This window comes from Dreissena polymorpha, chromosome 5, assembly GCF_020536995.1.
Source record: "Dreissena polymorpha isolate Duluth1 chromosome 5, UMN_Dpol_1.0, whole genome shotgun sequence".
Classification (NCBI taxonomy): Eukaryota; Metazoa; Mollusca; class Bivalvia; order Myida; family Dreissenidae; genus Dreissena; species Dreissena polymorpha.
Window position 1 is genome coordinate 44,572,416 of NC_068359.1, and position 26,120 is coordinate 44,598,535.

The window sequence follows — 26,120 nt, forward strand, 5'->3', positions numbered from 1 at the left end:
TAAATTCGTCTTAAGTAGTTTAGTATTATATACTAATATGTATGTTTAAACTTTATATTATTTAACTTGTTTAATGGTTTGATTAATATAAAATGAATATAAATATAGGATTTATAGTTCTTTTTTACCGTGTTTCGACTCGTTTCCTCTATCGACTTTTCTTCTTTTTCGAATCGTGTCTTGCTAAACTTCTTTGAATTCATTCTATAATCAATAAAGCACTTTTTGTTTTTGTATAATGATGTATAATGATGAGTAATTATTTATTGTATAATTGTGATTAAATATTAGGATGTAGATCTATACTATAGAATAAGTCTTAATTAAAATATGTTTCCTATTGAGGTTAACTTTCTATCTTTGTATCCCCCGCCAAAGGCGCAGGGATATAAAATTGGCGTTTGCCGTTAGTCCGTCTGTCCATCTGTCAGTCCGTCCGTCCGTCGATCTGTCACAAAATTTATTTTTTGCGGGGATATCAATTCAACAAATTTGCTTGTTGGTCAAACTTTTTTGAACACGTATATAATCTTTGAAGTGTTTATGCAAATATATTTCCAGATTTCGAAATCGTGAATTATATTGGATCTTACAATAACAATACTACTAATAATAATAATAGTGAGGATGTTGTTGATGTTGATGATGTTGTTGATGTTGATGATGTTGTTGATGTTGATGCTGATGATGGTGGTGGTGATAATGATGATGATGATTATTATGATGCTGTTGCTGTTGCTGATGATGATGATGATGCTGATGATGACGATGATGATGGTGATAGTGGTGATGGTGTTCTTGGCGATGATGATGATGGTGATGATGATGATGATGATGATGATGATGATGATGATGATGATGATGATGATGATGATGATGATGATGATGATGATGATGATGATGATGATGATGATGATGATGATCCTAGGTTACTATTTATAGTAACATAATCTGCGTTGAATATCTGGAATAATATGGTTGTTTTCAACTTCGTTAAAGTATGTCTGATATCGGATAATACTATTAGATTATTTGGCAAAAAAACTTAAAAAAAAGAATACACGTCAATGCGGAAAAAACAAGGTAACGTCATTACTTTCGTTAATGTATTGAACGGATAGAAAATTATGAATTCTAACAAATCTATGTAAGCAAATAAACAGCTTAAATTAAGCAATAACAACACTTTGTAAACGATGAATGAAGGTTCATAAATTGATCGTAATATACTATTACAAAAGCTACGTATAATACCTTCTTAATTAAACTTATTACTTTATCACTTTTGCTAACAGTTTATATTATATTATTTTTGCAATTATATATAAAAAGTATGTTAAATGCCAATGATAAATGTTTACATTTAATATGTAGAACAGTGGTTCAACGATGGTTTACATGCATACACGCATATTCTAGCTTCCTTGAGGAATATACCCGACGATGAATCTCTTACTTACCAGAAGATTTTGTTTATTCACCTACAATCCTGGTACGCGATTTACCGTTTGTGTTTAATGTTGGCAATCACACATATATTGCAATTTATCGCGGCAAGTTCCTGTTAATGAACGTTTTTGTCTCAAAACAACGTGCTTGTTAGTTCAGTGCGTATGTATTGATCAGTCTGTTGAAAGTTATTAAAGTAAATATGTGGGCTTAGTGCTGCATATTAGTGTCACGTTTGACAATGACTCCCCACACACTCTAGTTATAAAACAGGAGATTAATCTACTGTATAAAATTCAACAACACCATGTTATTATTAGTTCACCCCTTTTTTTAATGAGAGCTGTTTGTTTGTCTATCGATTTAGTTTTAGTGCTTGAACCAGCTTTTTCTGTAAGTGAATTAATTAATTGTTTAAAAAGATTTAACGCGTATTTAATGCTTAAGCCACTAATTAAACATTCAGCTTTAACGTCACTGACAATTAGACTGTGTATCAATGGTAACGCATTGTATCGAATTGTGACTTTTCTAATATCTACGAGATTTTAAATAAAGAGTATGCGTTTGAGTATGTGCCAATGAAACTTTTAAGTATGTAATAATTAGTAATGTTTAATATATTGCTATCACGTAATATCTGATTATTGCTTAAGACAAATTCGTATGCATCTTTGTAGAAATATTGAAACTAAAAGAGACGAGTTTGGATAGGGTTTGCGACAGACAGACCATTCAAGACGCAAAGTACAACGTGAATCTAATGCAGCTCTTTTATACGGGCAATCGAACTATGAGATGATTATGATGTGTTTTTTTACACATTGTAGATATTTATGATGTTGTTTGCCTAGAGGCGTATATAGGTACAATACATACTAGTTGAATTGAATCGAATTGATTTAATCATGGGAGACACCAACAGATTTGTTGCCGAAAAGCAAATACAAAATAAAACTGAAAAAAATCATTTTCGGTGAAACTTTTCACGCGTACCAACATTTATTTTCCGTTCGTAAAATTGATGAAAATCAGATGATATGTTCGTTATCCCGTTATGGAATTCTTTTAGTTTTCATACAGTATGTATCGCAACAAAGAATAACATCATTTATCAACGTCTGTACGTATGGGATAAGTGTATCTTAACTTTTAACATAAGGATCATTGATAATTTATTTTGTATTGAAAACACAAGGAACGAACGGCTAATCATATCTCATAAATAAGTTATTGCTATAGGCATCCTAAGTTACTGTTGATTTTGTTAGCATACACGCGTTTCAACAAACAAGTAGGAATAACTAATGATATATGTTCCCTCACGTTACATAACACATTTGAGTTGAACTATATTTAAACATATTACAATGTACCATTTGTTTTTGAATTGCGGCCGAGAATCATTGATAATAAACTGGAATAAATCCTATTGAAAACATGGATTTAGTTTATATGAAAATGACCAAGTAATTGATATAAATCCCGCTCATCGCGTCCATTCTCTTTCTTCTACCTTCTAGAATAATTTAGTCCCCGACCGGTTTATAATCAATTTTGATAAAAACTGGGAATTAATTGTGTTGAAACCACGAATGGAAAATTTGGCAATACCAAATATTTACTCGTGATATAGTTTTTCCCGTTTAATTTTTTTTTCGCTTGACGACTTTTTGTATCGACGAAAATCGTTCCCAACAAACCAAGTTTGGTTCGCATGAGATATGTGATTAGTATAAATGTTAACATGTTGTTTTGTCCAGGAAATATTAGAAATTGTTCGTTTTTCGTCGCATGTCACTGCGTCTTGCACTGGTTGTACTTATCTTTAATATGCATTCTCCAAAGGCCCTTGGTAATTGGTTTATGCTTTAAAATAGAAAACAATCGTATGTTATACAATGCAGAAATGGTTTCGTATGAACAGCGTACCGATCTAAATACAATAAACGTCATTGAAATGGGTAAACAATAACGCTCTTACATCTGCCATCCCATAGTTTCTGTTTTCCATAATTGGTGTTTCATGTACATGAGATTGTTTAAAAGTATCGCTTTCTAACAGACATTACATGTACGTCTACACACTGTCTTTGTGTATTTATTTGCTGTGTAACAGTAGCCCAGTAATATCACGTACGTGGGGGGCTTTGCTAATGCCGGGATTCAAAACGCGATTCGCTTGTCATTTTTCTCGCTTGTTCGTCCGTTCGTTAATCAGACAACGAGAGGTAAACGCCCAAATGACACGTTTGTAAAATATCAATACGTATGTTGTCTAGAAAGCCTTCTCACTTGAATGGTCAAAGTCGCTCAATACAATGTACCTTATTTTAACATTGAAATTGACCTACGTTTCGATTACTGTACTCTAATTCAGAAAGTCCGAAATATTCAATAATCCAAAATAATGCATATTGTCTTACATTAATAATGTTTCATACAAATCTAGATCATTGAATGTTGTTAATCTAAGAACATGTTTTGTCACTTCCAATCCACCTGACCTCATTTTGTCCTTGACATTGATATTCATGTGGTCGTATTAATAAGTTCTCTATATTTATTTAATCCAAAATGACGCGGTTTGTCCAATACAGATCTAGCTTTTTACTTAAATGGATTATGTCATTGAACATAATCACCACACCCACATCATATAAAATCATTTTTAGCTGGACAATGTTCTTCTTTGTACTCAACACTGCTTGCTTCAAAGCTTTAAAACTTGCATGGATGTTAAAAACGCTTTCAACACACCACACCTTCTTATCTTATCTTATTGTGTTCTTGATATTTGCCTTAAATGGTGGGTCAAACTTGACAAGGCTTCCAATCGGAACATATGTATATTTTAAATGCAAGTTCCTGTTTTTTCTTTTTTTTTCTTTGCTTAGAAAAACACACATTTTCCTTGCCTTTTCAGTTATCAGACATGCGTCAGAGAAAAACAGTTTTCACAAATGTATTCATTAATGAACTTTATAAGTCTACTTTGTACAAAACGGATTTGTGATTTACAACCTATTATACAATGTCAACATTTTTGTAAATAACATTTAAAACAACAACAACACATACTAACAATCTACTACAAACGTATAATAAAATAACATTACAAAACATAACTTTACTATGAACCTATCTATACGTTTTGGATACTTTTAGTTAAAAGGACTTCCTCAACGATGTTTCCTTTCAATGAAATCTAACATCTTCTACAGAACTAAGAATCCTAACCAAAGTGCACCAAAATAACACACAGAATAATAATTTAAAAGGCCAAAACGCAGTTTTAACCCAATTCGCCCGAATTGTTTCGAGAGCGACTTCAACGAGTTTTGTTTCGATATGAATATTTCGCTAAGCATATTTAATTTTTGCGTTGACAGCAATAATACTAATCAAATAATGCAGACAAAAATAAAAAGAGATATTGCTTATTGCTTTATACTGTTTTCAGCTTAACGGCGTCTATATAAGATTTAAATGTTTCAATCGATAAGTTCTCAAAAACAATTTAGTTTATGTTGTGTGTATTTCTATGACCCCAGTGTTAATGCTCCTGCATATATATCTTTTACGAATGTATGACAATGTGTTTGAAATATTTAATTCGTCAGTATGTGATTAAGACTCATTTAAGTAATCAAATAAATCAATTGTGGTAACATTTCAATATATCGAATCGTCCAGGTTCATAAAAAGACAATGACCCCAATGCCATATGGTTTGGAGACATATTTAAATAGTTGGAAAAAACAACAAAACATAATTTACCTTACATTTCAAAACGTTTTACACCGTACTTTCAAATAAAAAACATAAAACAAGACGATTCGTATATAATTGACATGACGCCGCATGTCAATCAAATCCTTATCTAAGAATTGATCTACCAATCAGCGATCGATAAATCGGGCGCGCGAGTTAGCAACGAACTGTCCGCCATTTTCCTAGACAAGCTATGGTTAGGTTCACTTTTATTTCAACACGTTTCTTTTGTTTTCCTCTTCAAATAACATGTCAATGGGGATTATGTAACTCGGACAATCGATATCCTGACAGATTAGTTGGTGTCATTGAATTAATATCGTTTCCAAAGCCGAAAAGATATCTTCAGAAGTGTAAGAGATGGATAAATGCAAGCGGTCGTCCCCACGAACAACTGAACGGCAACACTGTCAAAGACAATTACAATATCTTATTATCGAATATACTAGCAGATTTAAATAGTTTATGTTATCGATCTGATCATTACATAATCGTTCATGTATTTAATAGTTTTGTCAGTTACTTGGTGATTAATAGAAGCAAGGTTCATCTGCATTACTTTAAGAGTAGTAAAACGCAACATGAAGTCTAATTCATGCTGTGTTTTATTACTCTGATAGTAATGCACTTTATTGTCATACTACATGTTATTAGAAGATGATACGTGATATCTTATCTTAATAACGGTATCTACACATGTGCAGACATGCGGTGTCACCAATGAACGCCTTAAATCAACATTTGGATATCGAATGCCTAGTTCTCATTTTTTCAACGAGTTTCGTTTATTTTGTTAAAAAACGGAAATGAAATATTGCATAACGGTGTAAATAGGGATTATGTAACTCTGACATTCGGTATCCAGAAAGATTTCCAACGCGGAAATGCGGTCTTGACAAGAGCGAGTGGAAGCTTCAATGTGTAGAATTACCGAGATCCCCCTTATAGAACATTAATTTATTTCAAAAACTGGCAATGTCAAATAAGCAATAAATAAGCATTATTAAGTATGAATTATATCACGTGTGCATGTAAAATAATAGAGAATATTGGTACCCACTTTGCGTAACTTAACGAAATCCCCGTTATAAATCGAGTTTTTGTGTGTGTCAGAAACAATTGAAAACCATTTTATGTTACTTTTTTAATAAAAACGTATCGAAAAATGTCATTGTATAACAGTTATTATTACTGATATATCCAATAAATGCGGTAAATTGGGGAAAGTCGGTACGTGCGTGTGCGTCTGATACTGGTAGCTTTATTAAGTAGCCTGACTGAATTTTCCTTCATACGACGCTAATTTATATCAGACAATGACCAAACTGATTGTGTTGTTTTGCACTTTCAATTATAGTGATTGATAAATGTCCTATAAGCAATATTTAATATTATTAACATCACTTTTATACGTAATAACATGTGGGATTTAGGTACCCACTCGGAGTCAGAAAGCGCGTGAAACTTCACCGAAATCCCAGTTATAAAGCGATATTTCGTGTCAAATACACGAGGGAAAATGTTTTCGTTAATATTTTCGTAAATAACAAGGATAAATACCGGTGTAGAAGGGGTTAATTTATTGCTTATACCACCATTACACGTAGTAACAGGTTCGATTTCGGTAAGCGCACAAGCGTTTTAGAGCGTGTTTAATGTACCGAAAAAACGTTATAAAAACGGATGTTCTCTATAAACCTATATTATTGCATTTGCATAATAAATAAATGACACAACCCCCTTTTACAAGTGTTATATGGTGTGAAAAAGTCTATAAAAATCATCCGTGATATCGCGTTAATCTTTATGCAATATATAGGTAAAGAAGCCATTTTGGTGTTAGCTTGTGTAGGTTAGCTAACCGCTAAGCCACGTGATTAAGTAGGCGGAGCGATAATCGTCCAGGCGTCATGTCAATTAAGTATGTGATCAGTAAATGAATATAGTATATTTACATAATATTACATTTATTGAAAAAATTAATATCATGAATGTTTTTAGATAAGGTTTAAACAAATGTCCCATTTTAGAAATCATACAAGGTTTTTTCCAATACAAAGTTATATATACACATATGGATGATGACGCAATGACATATAATCAGGATGTATTCCTAATTACTCAGTCGTAATCGGACTATGTGAACACAACAATTTGTGAGAGCTTACTAGTTCAATGACAATCATATTTACATGTTATTCTGAGGTATTAGATTAAAAGACATTGTACAACTGTTTAGGATGCCTACTAGACACGTACGTCATTATGAATTAACCCTTTGCATGCTGGGAAATTTGTCGTCTGCTAAATTGCCGTCTGCTCAATTTGTAAAATGAGCATTTTCTTCGATTTGTTTTCAAAAAATACTATCAGAATAGCAAACAGTTTGGATCCTGATGAGACGCCACGTTTTGTGGCGTCTCATCTGGATCCAAACCGTTTGCAAAGGCCTTTAAAATTCGGTTCCCGCACTGAAAGGGTTAACATAACCCTTTATCCTTAAACCAATTATCCATCTATGTTTTTGTTACAATTGCATTTTTTATTTAAAGGCATACCCGTTAATCTAACTATAACGTCAAAGCTCATGGAATTTGATTTTGTTCAATTATAATTGTTTTAATTTTTAATTCAATTTCCCCCATGTAGACAGAAATAAACAAAAAATCAGTGCTTTTTTTACCAGAATCTAAGTTGTACTACAATTAAGGCACTTTTACATATGGACTATATTAAGTTCAGTTTAGTTGTGTGTAATAACTTTTAACATAATAGATAACAAAAAATTTACAGACATCTGTTGTAACGACATTCTGAATAGTTACACATATTTTTTAAGACTCCATTCCAATTTAGCACTTGATTATTTTTTGTATGTGCATTGAATTCATTGTTATATACATGTAATGTATACATGATAACATCTAAACAGTATGTATGTGCAAATTAGTATATTTGTAAAATATTTGAAATATGAACTTAGGAATTGTATATGAATGTCTTTGTATTTACCCTTACAATGCATGTTCATGAACTATTCTGTGTGTAACATGCATATATGTGATATTATATGGTGAAATAACATTTAGGACATTAAAAATAAAATATAAAAAAAATTGATAAGAATACAAAAATAACTGTCCACTGGTAATTAATAGTCAACCATTGTGAGGATAAGGTCAATACATGTAAACCAAATGCAAAATTGAAATATAAACACATATCATAAAATACGCTTTAACATATGTTTCCTTTAGGGAATTAACAAAAGTATCTTTCAGTTTACTGCAAAAATACCACGGCAGCACGATAATTTTTTTCCAGATTGCCTTTTACTGTAATGTATTTCGAGCTATTTTTTTTACAAACATTGACTATTTTATTCCTAAAAACATACGTGCAGAAGAAAGAATATATAGTGTAAATTTGCATTTGCGTTAAAACAGTATACGATTTTATGCTATACAATACAAAATGCGAAGGAAACTTGAAACAAAGGTCCTTAATATTTGACGGTTTTACATCGAAAATACAAAGTGCTAACACAACCTAAAAACAAAACCCTAAACCAATCAATAACTGATCGACACATTAACGATAATTCATATGATACACGGTGTAGAAGCATATCGGTCGCCATTATGTCAAAATGCTGCATATCTGTTCATTCTTCGCTGCCTAACTGTCATAAACAAGAAAAATGAATGCTCGAAATTCACAAAATAGGTAAGAAAATCTAAATTAAAACCAGTAAACACATTTGTGCATAAAATAGTTAATCCATGAGTTGAAGCATATATCCAAATACAGGTTCACAGTCTTCCGCAGGCAGGTCCAAACACTTACAAACTCTATCGAAGATGGAATGATGACGAGGGTGGTGGAACAATCGTGCATACATGCCACTTTGATGACTTTTGAACATAGCTTTTCCGTAATATGTCACATATCTAGGTCCAACGCCTTAGCAATTGAATAGACAATCTAATTAACTTACTTCCATTATCTATCGAATTGTGAACATCTATTAAATTACTAAATTTACGGTGTGTAGTCTCTGAAACTAAAGGCGATATAAGACAACGTCAATATGGGTAGTGTTATACAGTGGTATTACGTGATTAACAGGGGCAGGGTTTTAATGGTCAGTGAAAACACGCACGAGGGCTGTGCACATGATTTTGAAGCATGAAATACGCTTAAGTTTGAAACATATAACTGACAAAACTACATTTCAAATAATTATTGCACGTCTTTATGACAACTTACTTGTCAAATACAATATAGAAATATGTGTTATAAGTAATGTATCTTACACTTCAAATACATTAACTCTCTGTTTATTAAAGTAAGTTCTACATATTTTGTCAACACGTTTTACTTAGTTATCAACACATTATAGCAAAAATATGAAGCAGCATAAAACATGACCACGTGCCCTTACTTGTCTTCCGGTGCACGGGGTTCATCATCATGGTGAGCTTGCACACGTTCTTCTCGGGTTGAAAGAAGATGATGTACATTTTCGGCGTGAACAGACAGACCAGTGCGACACTGGCGCTCAGGCTGTTGCGATCTAAATCTGAAGGGGTTGCAATTAAAAACATGTATTGCTGCGTTAAATAAACAAGAAAACCGAATGTTACACCGTTATAAATTATGCGAAATGTTATCAGGACAGAACATACAGATCGCTTTAATTTTATGTTTGTCTCATATTGTTTGCAAATCAGTCAATGACGATCGATTAAATCGTGCAATCAGTCTATTATTTGATTTGATACAAACACATAAAAATTCTTGATTTATATAAATGTTACTGTTGGAGTTTTTTTTCATGTTCAACCGTGCATATTTTTCTGTAATATAAAATGCAGATCGTTTACGTATCTAATCTTTTCCTGGGTAATGCCTCACTGACATCAGACGAATGAGGAGCATGGTCGTCGAAATTGTCTCATGACCATGTCGCTGGACACGACAAACTAACAATATCCACTGGCCAATAAACCTCAATTTTGAGCTGTGTTTTATCAGCTCCTAAATAATGTTGCAGATATATACCATGTTTGGTTGAATGATTTATATAGAATATAGGATTTGTATAAGTAAAGACTTGAATACCATATTATAAGCGCTGCCTTGTGTAAAGTATTCCGATATGCATGCTATATATTCAACGCAGAAACATGTCATGGCCAATTATGATCACACGCGAACACCGAGCATAATATTTTATTTCAATAATTGTTTGCATATTTAGATGGGTATGGAGAATATATAATTCTAAGATTTTGACAGATGTTACTCCTGTAGAGTTTGTAGAAGAGCTATGTCTTAAAAACAAAAATTTAAACACACATTGCACATTAAAGGGATCTTTTCACGGTTTGGTAAATTGACAAAATTGAAAAAAGTTGTTTCAGATTCGCAAATTTTCGGTTTAGTTATGATATTTGTGAGGAAACAGTATTACTGAACATTTGCCATGGTCTAATATAGACATTATATGCATCTTTTGACGATTTAAAAACCTAAAAATTGCAAAGCGTTGCAACGCGAAACGATTGAATAATTTGGAGAGTTCTGTTGTTGTCGTTCAAATATGTGAAACTACGAAGATTGCTTTTATAAGGTAAAAAATACGCATCTTATGTTTGCTTGTCAGGATAGCTCAGTTGGCTAATGCGCTTTTACTTCAGGATTCCGGGGGTCACTGGTTCGAGCCCTACTGAGGGCTACTTTTTTTTTCCTTTTTTTAAATTTCATTTTTGAATTTTAACTGGAGCTTTAAAAATTTAATGTTTACATTTATCAATATAAAGCATTTAATGACAAACTTCAAAACATGCCAAAATCTGTGAAAAGGCCCCTTTAATTTAATGTAACCAATTTGCTTGTGTATACATGACTCACATCAGTGCAGATAATCGACGATTTTATAGATAACGAACACCTGTTTTGAAACTTCTGAACATGATTTTATACTTTGCTCTGTGATATATCTAATTAATATTATTTAGTTCTCATGTATATTTTTATAAATACATCTGTGTGTACATAATTATGCTATTCCTCAAAACTGCTTGAATAATATACATCTTCTGATATTTATTTATAATTAATTTTATGAGCATAAATCAGAAAACAATTTAAAACATATCCGCCCCAAAGGATACGTTTCAAATATAATGTGCTTTACAGACGTAGACAAATTAATATATTTTAATAAAGAAAAGTATACGAAAATATTTGTCTCGGTCACAAAATGTGCAATTGACACTTCAACCATTTTCAGTGAAACTAAAATTATGTATCAATTTTAATTACGACGCGACTGTCAGTACTTTATCATAAAAGATTTCCTACAATACATTGTTTAAATTGTAAATATCGGAAAAACGTCAAATTATGACTTCGTTTACATTTTCAGATAGCCAAAACCAATGTGCTAAATGCTGAGATATACAGAATAGCACATATTCAGTGATTCAGATCTATCAGCGCCCGTCTTTTTTCCGCCTTCATGCGTGGAGTCTTCTATGTGATTGTTGTTTTATTTTCAGGCAAAATTAATGTTATTGAGATACCGTTTATCAGTTTAATAATCGTCTACGCCATGATTAAAGCATTGAATGACGGGACATTGGATTGATTTACGATGTTTTGGAAAACTTAAGTGCTGGTCGAAATTTCTGCAGTACCTTTCAAAAGAAATACGAGATGACTGAGATGTAATGATAGTAGTATAAATGCTCCGGCGTCTTTGTAACACATTTTAAACGGCCTGGCTGCGTATGCCAAATCATAAATCAACATCTTAATTGAAACATGGACATGTTTTCATATAGCAATTTTGGAAATGTATGACTCATATTTTGTTACTATGTGTATTCTTTGCGGCGCGAAAATAAATATTGCTTAACACTGTCAATTAACACGTTATTTGAAAGGAGAAATGTATTATTAAAATTTATTTTTTGAGATCATTTAAAAATTTGGTGTTAAATTTATATACATTATTTGAACATGTATTATCTACTTAATACACCATTCAGTTCTATGGAAAGTAAAAAAAAAATAACAGGAACTACACAACCGGATTGTTTGCTATGCATTTTTAAAGCTTGACGCTGATATTTTCTTGTAACTATGACGCAAGTAACAGGTGTTGGTTTCCGTAATAAAATGGCAGTCGTCATATGGCAGAACATACAGCCGGTCAACAACATGTAGCTAAGTTCAAGACCTGACGCCATCACCGCCGGTGTGTCATTGTATCTTAGGAATTTAATAATCAGAAGCAGTGTTATAAGAATTCCGGAGCCAGACAGGCGCAGCGGAACTATCGCGTACACTGTTTTAAACTCAAGGTTCAAGGTTCTGTTTCTTCAGCGCAAAACAGCTCTTGCGGTGGTCTGTCGCCCACCTTCTTTCTCCGCAGTCTTAACAACTGTTTGTCCGCCAGATACTCGAAAGGCTGACATTTGATGCAAATACATTAGCACATATCACCGTTCTTTCCCACTTGCTTCATGTCGTCGAATTTAAAGCGAGTGACAACACGAGATTGTACTATCGGTTGTACCATCCGTCCGCACGGTGCTATCAATGTCAAGGTCCAGCAAGAATACCCAACTGTCGATTTTTTTTCTACTCGTTCTTGCAGGTCTCTCGGTCAAGTAAGTAGTTTATAATGCTATAATGCCCGGCAAAGTGCCACTTTTGTCGAAGTTAACCTGTACCCCATACCCTTCTTAAAACACAAACTGTTCCTGAATCATTAAATAAATCTAAAACTAACGCTCGGTTGATCATTGTCGGCTCAGGTACATCTTCAAAGTACCCCGGGTACTCGCTTTTATACTACATAGAACCAGAGAAATCGGCAAATGTTTAAAATATCAAACAAAGTATGTCCTATGCCTTTAAGCATATTTTCGTACCCGGGATAATATTTAGTATACTTAAGGGTACATGTGATACGTTGAAGCATTACGTTAGCCGACAACAACCAATAAAGCCTACAACATTCAATAAAGCCTGACTAACATATGATTGGTTTACAATATAAGTAACATAAAGAAAGCAAGCAATTTTGGATGTTATTGTGATATATACAATGTCAAACTTAATATATAGCATACAAGTTTTGTCTTAAATTGATTGATCTCTTATTATAAATCTTAAAACGAAAGAGTGAAATCAAGAACATGATCATAATTAGCAACACAATTGTAACACATTATTTTTTCATTACGATGTTTTAACTGTGTCAGAAATTATATCTTTTCCCACCGTTCTGCTCTGATCATCGTACATCTACCGGTTTTCGACTAAATCAAGGACATCAAGTGACAGAAAAAAGACTATTCTCACTGTATTCTTCCCACATTGGTGTTATTAGTAATGTCGAGGGATTAAGCATTTCTTGATAGTTCGTGTCTTAGCCTGTTTTATTACTTTGGGGATCGTGTTGAATCAGTTATTGCTATTCTGGCATCTACTACACGAGAATTTTGAAGCGACATGGCACTGTAGGTAAATTCCATTTCATTTCCATCACTAATCAAGCTTGATAGGGCGTTTTCTAAAATGTTTATTTGACATGTAAATCGACACCAAATGTTTCAGGAGACTCTGCATAATTATGTTTACGCCAAAATGAAACCCCGTGAATTGAGATAACAATTATTTCCAACAAAACAGTGGAACACAATTAGGGAATGCACGTAACCATTGTTCCAAAATGCGTCGATCTTCCAATCAACATTTCAATCAGTGGACCTGTTTGTTTGGTAGACGAAATTCCTGGTGCAGAAAATCATAAGGATCGGATACTGTAGTTTGAAAAGAACAGTCTATCACAGGATTATTCAGTTTATCAAATTATACTCTCAATTTAAGAATTTAAGAAATCGCGAGATGGATGCTCGTATTACGACTCGCAATGGAACCGCCTTTTCGGACCACGGCTTCTATCGATTGAACGTCACAACGTATCTTAAAATTGAAGGGGGAGCTCTTAGCTGCTTGCCCAATGTCTATTTTGGTCCAATTTCTGGACATGTTGAGGTAGACTTATGGTTGATTTGTAGGCGCCCGATAGCTTTTGAAGAACAAGATATGTGTTTAAAGACCACTTTTAAACAATAACGGCATAATATCCATATAACAGTGTTGTGTTGACATTTAAGACTGAAACAATAACAGGAGACAACGAACTTTTAAAGAATAAGACATAAAATTAAGACCACTGTATCACAGTTATCTCATACATGCCTTTTAAATGATTTTGTTTGTATGTACAAAACATATATATAATCACTAACGTTTTTTAAGCATTCTTTAATTTTGTTTTTAGTTTGACGTATTTTAGAACAAACAAATAAATTTAAAAAATCAGTGAATGGCGTCGGCGTCCACTTGTTCTTGAGATTTATTTGACCTATTAGGTTTTCAAGCTGTGTGAATTCAGTGCAAATGATATGTTACTTGAATAACAATAACCAGAAATTGCGATATTAAAAGAATTGTTACTTTGCTTGAATTAAACAATTCGTCTTAAATAGTTTAGTTTAGTTTAAAAAAATATGTGTACAATTTATATTATTTAACTTGAAAAATGTTTTTGTCTATATGAAACCGTTATAAATTCAGGATTTTATTGTGTTTTTTTTCAAAGACGACGGGATATAAAATCGGCGTTGTCCGTTCGTCCGTCTTTCAGTCCATCCGTCCGTCCATCTGTCACATAATTTAATTTTGGCGGGGAATATCAATTCAACGAATTTGCTTGAGGGACCAGGTTTCTTGAACACGTCAAGTCTTACAGTACTTAATATTTGAAGTGTTTATGCATTTATATTTCGAGATTCAGAAAACGTGAATTGTATTGGACCAAACAATAACTACAACAACAATAATGATGATAATAATAATAAAAATAATTATAATGATAATTAAAATAATGATAGTAATAATAATACGCATAATGATGCTGATGGTTATGGTGATGATGATGATGATGATGATGATGATGATAATGATGATGATGATGATGATAATGATGATGATGATGATGATGATGATGATGATGATGATGATGATGATGATGATGATGATGATGATGATGATGATGATGATGATGATGATAATGATGCTGCTGCTGATGATGATCATGAGGGGGAATAGGAGGATGAGAAGAATCATGATAATGATGATGGTGATGAGGTTGATAATGATGATGACGATGATGATAATGAGGTTGATGATGATGATGATGATGATGATGATGATGATGATGATGCTGTTGATGATGATGATGATGATGATGATGATGATGATGATGATGATGATGATGATGATGAGATGATGATGATGATGATGATGATGATGATGATGATGATGATGATGATGATGATGATGATGATGATCATGATCATGATGATCATGACGATGATGATCATGATCATGTTCATGATCATGATCATGATGATGATCATGATGATCATGATGATGATGATGATGATGATCATGATGATGATGATCATGATGATGATCATGATGATCATGATGATCAAGATGATCATGATGCTCATGATGCTCATGATGCTCATAATGATGATCATGATCATGATGATGCCGCTGCTGCTGCTGCTGCTGCTGCTGATGCTGCTGCTGCTGATGATCATGATGATCATCATCATGATGATGATCATAATCATGATCATGATCATGATGATGAACAAGAAATTTCCTGAAATAATCTCACAATGGGAAGAGGAAGTGTAATTTTCAAATCGTTTTTGTTTGCCTAGGTTACTGTTTATAGTACCATATTATGCGTTGAATATCGTGAATAATGTGGGTTTTTTCAACATAGTTAAATTATATCTGACAATAACGTATAGTACTATCTGATTATTTTCCCAAAATCGATACCAAGAATACACGTACTTGCAGAAAATCAACGTATTGTCATTACTTTCGTTAATGTATTGAAAGGATAGAAAATTATGAAAAACATATCTATGTAAGCAAATAAACAGCTTTAATTTAGCAATAACTACACCCTGTCAACGATGAATGAAGGTTCATTAATTGATCGTAATATACTATCATAAAAGCGACGTCGCGCTGTCCATATCATTAAGGAAAATAATTAATTTTACGTTCAGTTTGTATAAATTATTTTTGCAGGGATATATCAAAAAGTATGCTAAAAGCCAATGCTAAATGTCTACGTCTAAAATGTAGAACAGGGTTTCAACAATGATTTACATATATACAAGCATATTCTAGCTTCCTTGAGGAATATATCCGTCGATGCATCTATTACTTATCAGAAGATTGTCAGTAGTTTATCCACCTACAATGCTGCCATAGGATTGGCCTTTTGTATTTGACATTTGTGTTTGGCAATCACACATATAATTCAATAAATCATGGCAGAGTCCTTTTATTGAACGCTTTCGTCTAAAAAACTTTCTCATTATTTTAGTGCGTATGAATTGATTACACTGTTGGAAGTTATTTAAGTTAATATGTGGGCTTAGCATTGCATATAAGTGTCACGTTTTTAATGATAGCTATTTGTTTGTATGTTGATTTATTGTTTGTAAAGATCCAACGAGTTTTAAGTGCTTGAGCCAGCTCTTTCTGTAAGTCAATTTAATTATTGTTTAAAAAGATAAAACGCGTATAAAATGCTTAAACAATTAATTACACATTAAGCTTCATCGTCACTAACAATGAGACCGTGTCTCTATCTTAACGAATTGTTACTTAGACAATATTGTGGATATTAAAATAAAGAGAACTCTATTCGTCAATACATTTGAGTTGGTACTTTCCAAACTTTTAAATATGTAACAAATAGTAATGTTTGATACATTTCAATAACTAAATATGTGGTTCTTGCGATAGACTCATTGTAAAGCATCTGTTTAGAAACATGCTGATTAAAAGGGACGAGTGTGGATAGATTTTGCGACAGACACACCATCTAAGAAGCCAATTAAAATGTGAATCCAATGCAGCTTTGTTATACGGGCAATCGAACTATGGGATGATAGTTATGTTTTTGTATATGCATTGCAGATGTTTTATGATTTTTGTTGCCCAGAGGCATATATAGGAACAATACATCGTAGTTGAAATGAATCGATTTGAATAACTCATGTGAGACACCTAAAAAAGATTTGTTGCCAGAAACAGCAAATAAAAAATAGAACTGAAACTGAAAAAATCGTTTGCGCTGAAACACTTAACAAGTACCAAAATCGATTTTCCTTTCGTAATACTGATGATAACATTTAGATGATAAGTTCTTTATCCCTTTATGGAATTCGTGTTCATACAGTTTTCATCGAAACAAGAATAACATCATTAATCAACGTCTATTAGACTCTAAGTATGTGATAAATGTATCTTTACTTTTGATATCAGGATCATTGATAATTTATTTTGTATTAAAATACACGGAACGTACGGCTTAAATATTATATTTATAATATTTAATTATATATTCATATAGGCATCACCAGTCACTGATGATGTTATAAGCATACACGAGTTTCAACAAACAAGTATGGCTGAGTAAGTTTATATGTTCCCTCACGTTACGTAACACAATTTGAGTTTAACTATACTTTAACGTATTAAAATGCACCATTTGTTGAATTGTGGCTGACAATCTTTAAAATCAACTGGAACAAATCATCCCTAAATCATGTATTGAATATATATGAAAATCTTTCTACGACTATTGAGGCTAATTTTGTCCCCGAGCGATGTAGAAATCAATGTTGCTAAAAACTGGGAATTAATTATGTTGGAACCACGAGTGGAAAATTTGGCAATACCAAATATTTTCTAGTGACATTTTTCCCGTCTCATTCATTGCGCGTGGCGACATTTCCTTACGACGAAAATCGTTCACAACAAAACATGTTTGATGCGCATTAGTTATGTTATTAGCATACTTGTGAACATGTTGTTTTTCCAGGAAATATTGGAAATTGTTCGTTTTTGCCGCATGTCACTGCGTCTTGCGCTAGTTGTACTCGTCTTTGATATGCGTTCTCTTAATATGCTTTGTAATTGGTTTCTTTTTTAAAATAGAAAACCATTAAATATTAATGTAACAGATCATACAATACAGAAATCGGTTTAAATGGACAGCATACTGATCTAATTACAATAAACGTCATTGGTAAATAGGTAAACAATCACGCTCTTACATCTGTCATCGAGTGGTTTCTGTTTTTCATACATGGTTGTTATAATTCGGCAATTAATGTTCATGTACATCAGATCCAATTCCGTTTGAAATATCGCTTTCTAACAGACATTAAATGCACGTCTAAAAACTGCTTTTCTTTGTATGTTTATTTTTATTGTTTTTTAACAGTAATCCAGTCATCACGTCCGTTGGGGACTTTGCTTATGCCGGGGTTCAAAACGCGACTTGCTCGTCTGTTTGTTCGCTTGTTCGTCCGTTCGTTAATCAGAAAGCGAGAGGTAAACCCCAATTGACAATTTTTGTATAATAGCAATACTAATGCTTTCTTGAAAGCTTTTTCACTTAAATTGACAGATTGGACAGAGTCTCTTAGCACAATGTATCTCATTTTGCCCTGGAAATTGACCTACGTATAGATTACTGTACATCTTATTCAGAAGGTCCGAGTTCTATAAAATCCAAAATAATGCAAATTCTCTGAGTATACATCAATAATGCTTCATAAAAAGTTTCTTTGATCCTTGCATATATTTAATCTATGAACGTTTTTATCACTTTATACTCACCTTACCTATTTTTTACCTTGACTTTATTATACATTTGGTCGTATTGACAAGTTCTCTATATTTATTCAATCCACGCGTTTTGTCCAATACAAATATATCTTTCTTTACTTGAATGGTTTATGAACTTTATCACACATATTGCATCATTTTGAGCTGGAAATTGTTCTTCTTTGTACCCAACACAGCTTGCTTCAAAGCTTTAAAACTTGTATGGATGATATATATTAACACTTTCAGCACACCACACCTTCCTACTTTATTTTGTCATTGACATTTGCCTAATGTTTGGACTTAAAATTATTCAAATGGGTCAATAGTCAGTCAAAACTTACAAGGCTTCCACTGGGAGCATATGCATTTTTTAATGCAGGTTTTTTCTTTTGTTTTGTGTAAAGAACGAATATTTTTTCTTGCCGTTTCAGTGATCAGATATGCGTCAGAGAAAAAAACAGTATTCACAAAAGTTATCCTTTAAAAAAAACTTTATTAGTCTACTTTGTACAAAACGGATATGTGATTTACAACCTATTATACAACGTCAGCATTTTTATAAGTATACATTTAAAATAACTTTCATGTGACAATAATAACTATGTTATGCGAACGTATAATAACATGTATAAAGTATCAAACATAACTTTTCTATGAACATATGTATACGGTTGGGATACTTATTGAAAAATGGTTTTCCACACGTTTTCCTTGTCGATGTTGCATCTCAATGAAAACTAACATCTTTACAGAGTTAAAATCCAAAATAAGTGCTCCAAAATAAAACCCTGTACAATAATTTTAAGGCCCAAACGTAGTTTTATAACGATTTACCCGGATTCTATCGATAGCAACTTAAACGAGTTTTGTTTTGATATCATTATTTCGAGAAGCATATTCAGATTTTTGCATTTACTACAATAATGATAATCAAATTAAAGAGACTAATATCAAATGAGATATTGCTTATTGCTTTATTCTGTTTTCAACGTAACGGACTCTGTATAAGAATTAACTGTTTAAATCGATCAGTTCTAAAAAGATGCTTATGTTTTGTGTATAACTATGTCCCTGTGTAATTGCTCCTGCATTGATATCTTTTACGAATGTACGACAATGTGTTTGAAATATTTAATCCGTCAGTATGTGAATAAGACTCATTTAAGTTAAGACATAAATCAATTTTTAATCTAATATCACGTAAAGGGTTATTGAATGATGTGACGCTGTAGTATGGTTCTTTTAGTGCAACATTTCAATATATCTAATCGGTTTTTGGTTCATAAAAAGACAATGGTCCCAATGATATATACGGTTTAGAGTTAAAATAGTTTTTAAAATGTTGAACAAATTATTTGCCTTAAATTGCAAAATGTTTAACACTGTACTTGCAAATACAACCATAAAACAAGACGCTTCTTATATAATGAAGACGGTGTGTATTGCGACCAGTAAATAAATAATATATATTTACATATATTTAATTTATTGGAAAAATAATATCAGGAATGTTTACAGATAAGCACTAAACAGATGCCATATTAGAAATATCATACACGATTTTGTCCAAAACTAATGTATGTACACATATGGATGACACAATGACATATAAGACATATAATCAGGATGTATTCCCATTTTTTCAGTCGCACTTGGACAATACGAACTAAAACATTCGTTGGAGCTTACAAGTTCTATGACAATCATGATATTATGCTTACATGGTATTCTGAAGTATCAGCTGAACTAATTATGTGCAATTTTGTGGATGCCTACGAGACACGTACGTTATGATGAATAAACATAACCATGCATCCATTAATCAATCACCCTCTTACGTGTTTGTTACATTCTAGTTGTTTCTCATTTAAAAGAGCACACGTTAATCCAAGACAACGTGACATTACATGGCAAATAGATTGTGTTCAGTTATATTGTCTTCTTCATTATTCCCGTGCAGACAAAAATAAGCAACAAATAATTGCTATTAATACCACAACCATACGAGTACTAAGCTTGAGTTAATTGGAACATATGTAGTACTATACTCGGTTCAGTTTAGTTGTGTGTTATAACTTATAACATAAGCTATAACAAAATATTTAAAGACACCTCTTTTAACGACATTTTGAATAATTACACATATTCTGTTAAAACTCCACTACAATTTAGCATTTAGATTATTTTTCTCATGTGCATTAATTTTATTATTATATACATATAATTTATACACGATTGCATCTAAAACAGTATGTATTTGCAAATTAGTATATTTGTAAAATGTTTCGAAATATGAAACTGTATGACTTGTATATGAATGTAACTACTTTGTGTGTAACATGCGTATATGTGATATGATACGGTGAAAAAACATTTTTGACATAGAAAATAAAATAAAAAAATCGATGAGAATATTAAATGTACGGTTCATTGACAATTACTAGTCAACAATTGTGAGGAAGAGGTCAATACATGAAAACCCATTTCAAAATTTAAGTGCATACACTCAGGCATCAAGAAATAGTCTTTAACATATTATTCCTAAATAATACTTGCAAAAGTATTCTTCAGTTAACTGCAAATTGATCACGGCAGTGAATACTTTTCTTCCATTGCCTTTTACTGAAATGTATTTCGAGCTATTTTTTGCTGCAAATGTTGACTGTTTCATTCCAAAAAAAAATACGTGCAGAAACAATAATATTTTGTGAAAATGTGCATGTTGTGTTAAGACAGTTAACGATTATATGTTATACAATACATGCTGCAATTACATTTAATAGATGTTCTTGTTTTTTACTTTCTTACGTCGAAAATACAAAATGCTTGTTCTTGTTTTTGACTTTCTTACATCGAAAATACAAAATGCTAACACAACCTGAAAACAAACCATAAAGCAAAAGACTGATAGTCACAATAACGATAACTCCTGCAAACTCACAAGAATGACTGAAATCGCTATCTGAGATTTAGGACTGAATAACGGAGGTCTCCTATCGGATCGTCTTGCGCTGTCGAATATCATAGAAATCCTATTAGTCTTCGTGAAAAGGGACGAGTATATTATTACAAAACCGAAGCCAACCCCGAACCTTTGCGTTGCGCAAGTACTTGGGCTGGGTTTCAGTAATAAAATGGCAGTCATTAAATAGCAGAACAAACAGCCGGTCAACAACATGTAGCTCAGTTCACGACCAGACGCCATCACCACCGGTGTGTCATTGTATCTCAGGAATGTTATTATCACAAGCATTGTTATCATAATTCCGAAACCAGACAGGGCAAGCGGAACTATCGCGTATTCAGTGTTAAACTCCATATATTGTTCCTTCAAAGCAAAATGCTCTTTCGGTTCTCCGTCGGCCATCTTCCTTCTCCACAGTCTTTACACTTGTATTCGTCCGCCAGGTACTCGAATGGTTGACATTTGATGCAAATTCAGCAGCAAATGTCCCCGTCTTCACCCACGTGCTTCATTTCGTTTAAATTACAGGGCGTGCTGCAGCGAGAGATTGTAATATCCTTTGTCCCTCCCGTCCACACGATGCTTTCAATGTCAAGGTCAAGCGAGGACACCCAGCTGCCGACTTTTTTGTACTCGTACTGGCGCGTCTCTCTGTTCAGTTGGTAGTTCATGATGCTATAGCGCCCGGAAGCGTCGCCACTTTTGTCAAACTTAACTTGTGCCCCGTAGCCATCTAAAACATTCAAGGAAAACATTAAATAAATCTAAATAAAATATGCTTGGCTCAAACCTTATATTAGAATCTTTAAAAAAACAAACAAGTAAAATTGATAATAACTGCCCCATATCAATTTGAAAACGCATAGCATTCATGGAATAAATTCAACACATATAAATAACATAGTGTTGTTGTACACCTTATATAAGTAAACAAACTGTTGTTGATATAATACATACAATGTTAAAATGTATAATGTAGCACACAATTAATTTTTTTCTGAAATAAAGCCTTGAAACCCCTTAACACAAATGTTTGAAATCATTATATTGTTTATTATTGGAAAAACATTTGCAACATATATCTTTTTTATAGCGGTGTTTTAATTACGGTATCGTTTGTTCCACACTTCTTCTCTGATTTGATCATCTAGTACTGTTTCATCTTCCGGATTTCGACCACATAAATGACATCAAGGAATAAATCAAGTTATATAAAAAAGCTATTCTCGCTTAATTCGTACCTCACGGACGTTATATGAAATGTCGAGGGATTGAGCATTTCTTGAATTTTTATGTCTTATCCTGTTTTTTAACTGCAGGGATCGTGTTGAATCTTTTAATGTTATTCTGGCATCCACTATCGAAAGACTTTTGAAGTTGCAGGAAATTGTATGTAAATTCCATTTCATTTCCAGTACCTATTTAAGCTAAAGTGGTGTTTCATAAAATGTTTATTTGGCATGTAAGTCGTCGCCAAAAGACTCTTTCTTTAGAGACTTGAGTAATTGTGTCTACGTGAAAATGTAACCTTTCAAATTGAGATAGCAGGAACTTACAACAAAACTTTGAAACACAATAGGGAATTCACTTAACCTGATTACCAAACTGGGTCGGTGTTTAAGTCAATACTTCAATCAGTGGATCTGTTTGTTTGGTGTACGAAATTCCTGGTGCAGAAACAAAGAATAATCTGATATTCTAGTTTGAAAAGAACATTCTATCACAAGCTTATACAGTCTATCCAATTATACTCCCAATTCTAGATGCGCGAGATGGATGCTCTTGTCACGACTCGCAATGGAACCGCCTTTTCGGACCATGGCTTCTGTCGATCGAACATCATAAAGTATCTTTAAATTGAAGGGGAGAGCTATCAGATGGTTTCTAAAGGTATCATTTTTGCTCGAATTATTGAAACCAATTTACCTGCAACGTTTAGACTAATTAAGTAGGCCCACATTTCTATCATGATGACATTAATATGTAATCCATATTTATCAATTATTTATGTTATTACTTTTTCCACTTTTGTTCTTCTACGACATGTGTCGTGTTACTCTTTTTCAATGCATTCTTGTATCTATGAAACATTTTTTAAATGAATACATTGTAAACCATGTGAGAACTGATATTTATCTATAACTATGGCATAGGTCTATATCTTAATAGTTTTAGTTAATATATAGAAAACGGTTTCAAGTAGATTTACATGCATTTAAGAATATCCTAGCTTCTTGTATAAATATACCCACCAATATGTATCTGACTTATCAGAATATAACTTTATCCGCACGCCTCAATAGGATTGACATTTGTGTTTTGCATTTGTGGTTGGCAAGCGCACATATAATGAATAGAATATGGACAATTCCCTATAATGCACGCTTTCGTCTCATACAATATTCTTGTTATTCGGCGCTTTTGTTTTGATTAGTCTGTTGGAAGTTATTCAAGTTCATATTCGGACTAAGGAGTGCTTACTGTTGTAAAGCTTTACAAGGGTTTCCACAATCTAGATATCAAACGGGAGATGATTTTAATGTTTTTAATACACCAACACTATGTTTATTATTATTTCACCGCTTTTATAAATGAGAATTCTTAGCGTTACGCAATTGATTTATTGATTTAAAAGATCTAACTCGTTTAAAGTGCTTGAATTATTAAACAAACATTAAGCGTTGACGTCAATTACGAGCAGACAATGCTTACATGGAAACGAATTCCAACTTAGATAGAGCTGTGAACGAAATTCTTTCTCTTAAAATGCCAACGATATTATATCTTAAATACTACAGATTCGTCCATACAAGTGAGTATGTAACAATTTTACATGTTACATTTTATTACACTAACAAAATGTATTGATATTTTATTACACTTACTTAATATATCATGTTTGCGAACAAGGAGAAACAAAAACAAGATTAGTTACCAGAGATAAAAACAACATAAAAAACTGAATGTGTTTTTTTTTCGCCAAGGCACATTTGCTATGTCGATGCAGAAACTAGGTAAATTAATTTTCCATTCGAAACAACGAGGCAAGAAACCATATGCTAAGTTCATAAATCGAGTATGGACTTCGTTAAATTTTTGCCCATACATTATGCATCTAAACAAGAATGACATCATGTATCGACGTGTAACCAGAAGACTATATATTTTTTTCTGAAATACACTGAACAAACGGCTTATCATATCTCATAAATAATTGGTGTCTTTATGCATTACCAGTCAGTGTTGATGCTGTTAGCATACACGCGTTCCTACAAACAATTATAAATAATTCATGTTACACGTGCATTACTCAATTTAAGTTGAAGACATCGTTTACATAATACCATGTTTTTGCATGGTGGCTGTGCATTATTAATTATCAACTGCCATAACCTACTCGTGAAAACATTGATTATATATATTAAATATCTAATATATATAAATGACCAATTAATGAAAGAATTCCCGCACATGACGTCCATTATTATCTTTCTACTACCACTGAGACTAATTAAGTCCCCGAGCGGTGTAGAAATCAGTGTTCACAAGAAATGGAAATTAATAATGTTGGAACCACGAACGGAAAATTTGGCAACACCAAATATTTACTCGTGATATTGTTTTCCCATCTCATTTTTTGGTTGTGGCGACATTTTGTTCCGACGAAAATCGTTCATGCAAGTAACTGGGTTGTGTGTCAGTAATAAAATGGCGGTCATTAAATAGCAGAACAAACAGCCGGTCAACAACATGTAGCTCAGTTCACGACCAGACGCCATCACCGCCGGTGAGTCATTGTTTCTCAGGAATGTAATAATCACAAGCAGTAATATTAGAATTCTGGAGCCAGACAGGCTCAGCGGAACTATCGCGTACACAATATTTAACTCCATGTTTTGTGACCCCAGCGTAAGACAGCTCTCCCGGTTCACCGTCGGCCACCTCTCTTCTCCACAGTCTTGACATCGGTATTTTCCACAGGAACTCGATTAGCTGACTTCTGATGCAAATACATTCGCACATATCACCGTCCTTCCCCACTTGCTTTCGTCGAAATTACAGTGCGCGCTACAGTACGAGATAGTACTACCCTGTGTACCATCCGTCTACACGGTGCTATCAATGTCAA

General features: G+C 33.0%; 1 pseudogene; it reads right to left on the bottom strand.

Moving 5' to 3' along the window:
• The window catches only part of LOC127831194 (metabotropic glutamate receptor-like), a 41,077-nt pseudogene extending 15,193 nt beyond the window's left edge, over positions 1-25,884 (bottom strand).
• Positions 25,885-26,120: the final 236 nt, after the last annotated feature.